Here is a 2053-nt window from a genome sequence, read left to right as displayed (position 1 = left end):
TAGGGAAGTGATTGCTGGGCCTCTTGCTGAGATATTTGTATCATTGATAGTCACAGGTGATGTGCCAGAAGACTGGAGGTTGGCAAACGTGGTGCCACTGTTTAAGAAGGGCGGTAAGGACACGCCAGGAAACTATAGACTGGTGAGGCTGATGTCGGTGGTGGACAAGTTGTTGGAGGGAATCCTGAGGGACAGGATGTACATGTATTTGGAAAGGCAAGGACTGATTAGGGATAGTCAACATGACTTTGTGCGTGGGAAATCATGTCTCACAAACTTGATTGAGTTTTTGAAGAAGTAACAAAGAGGATTGATGAGGGCAGAGCGGTGGACGTGATCTATATGGACTTCAGTAAGGCATTCGCCAAGGTTCCCCATGGGAGACTGGTTAGCAAGGTTAGATCTCATGGAATACAGGGAGAACTAGCCATTTGGATACAGAACTGGCTCAAAGATAGAAGACAGAGGGTAGTAAGTTTTCAGATGACATCAAAATCGGAGGTGTAGTGGACTGCGAAGAGGGTTACCTCAGATTACAATGGGATCTTGATCAGATGGGCCAATGGGCTGAGGAGTGGCAAATGAAGTTTAATTAAATAAATGTGAGGTGTTGCATTTTGGAAAAGCAAATCAGAACAAGATTTATACACTTAATGGTAAGGTCCTGGGGAGTGTTGCTGAACAAAGAGACCTTGGAGTGCAGGTTCATAGCTCCTTGAAAGTGGAGTCGCAAGTAGATAGGATAGTGAAGAAGGTATGCTTTCCTTTATTGGTCAGAGTATTGAGTACAGGAGTTGGGAGGTCATGTTTCAGCTGTACAGGACATTGGTTAGGCCACTTTTGGAATATTGCATACAATTCTGGTCTCCTTCCTATCGGAAAGATGTTGTGAACCTTGAAAGGGTTCAGAAAAGATTTACAAGGATGTTGCCAGGGTTGGAGGATTTGAGCTACAGGGAGGGGCTGAACAGGTTGGGGCTGTTTTCCCTGGAGCGTCAGAGGCTGAGGGGTGACCTATAGAGGTTTACAAAATCATGAGGGGTATGGATAAGATAAATAGACAAGGTCTTTTCCCTGGAATGGGGGAGTCCAGAACTAGATGGTATAGATTTAGGGGGAGAGGGGATGATATAAAAGGACCTAAGGGGCAATGTGTTCACACAGAGGGTGGAGCTGCCAGAGGAAATGATGGAGGCTGGTACAATTGCAGCATTTAAAAGGCATCTGGATGGGTATATGAATAGGAAGGGTTTGGAGGGATATGGGCCAAATGTTGTAAATGGGACTAGATTAGGTAGGGATATCTGGTTGGTATGGGCGAGTTGGACTGAAGGGTCTGTTTCCATGTTGTACATCTCTAGGACTCTCAGAGGGGGAGTGTAAATCCTGACAGGAGCCTCACGTGGTCGGAGGGCGTGTGTCAGGGGTTTAGGTGTGTGTAATTGCAACACAGTGATGTTATGTGCAAATGTTGTCAAGGCTGGAACCAAGTGAGAACAGTCTAGTCCAATGGGAAGGGGCTCAGAGGGGGTGTTGTCACTGGGAAAGGAGGGAGAGTCAGTGCAATCAGAGAGAAACCCAAGCCCTCAGAGAGCAGAGGCAGCTGGAAAGGAATCAAGGTCAGGTTTTCAGGGAAACAGATCTGAAAGGAAATGACCTCAGAGTGGACAGATGGGTTTCCAGTAAATGCTGATGTCATCACTAAGCTTTCCATCCAGGAGCGGGTCAACACGCTGCATCAAACCACACGGACAAGTTCATCACCTTATCCCGAGAGTTCACTGTATCGTTAGGCTCACAGGAAGTGATGGCAGCTCTTAGAATAGACATGTAGTTATTCTCTTAACTCGGACTGGTGCTGTATTCTCATCCATCCCCCTAAACCGTGGGACACCAGAGAGAGAATCACATTAATCACAGGGGACACAAATTGGCACAACACACCCACCCACACCCCCCCCCCCCACACACACCACACACACATACACACACTCAAGCACACACCACAAACACACCCCCACACACCCGCACAAACACACACTCCACACACACC

The 2053-nt window shown here is 47.2% G+C and overlaps 1 long non-coding RNA gene across 1 annotated transcript in view; it reads right to left on the bottom strand.

Annotated features, from left to right (window-relative positions):
• Positions 1-1295: 1295 nt before the first annotated feature.
• LOC122553191 overlaps positions 1296-2053 on the bottom strand; it is a 31182-nt gene continuing 30424 nt past the window's right edge. Inside the window, exon 3 of the long non-coding RNA XR_006312623.1 lies at positions 1296-1878. This is a non-coding gene — a long non-coding RNA (uncharacterized LOC122553191). The remainder of the gene's footprint in view (positions 1879-2053) is intronic.

This window comes from Chiloscyllium plagiosum, chromosome 9 (genome assembly GCF_004010195.1).
Source record: "Chiloscyllium plagiosum isolate BGI_BamShark_2017 chromosome 9, ASM401019v2, whole genome shotgun sequence".
Classification (NCBI taxonomy): Eukaryota; Metazoa; Chordata; class Chondrichthyes; order Orectolobiformes; family Hemiscylliidae; genus Chiloscyllium; species Chiloscyllium plagiosum.
This window is presented reverse-complemented; position numbering and strand designations above follow the sequence as displayed.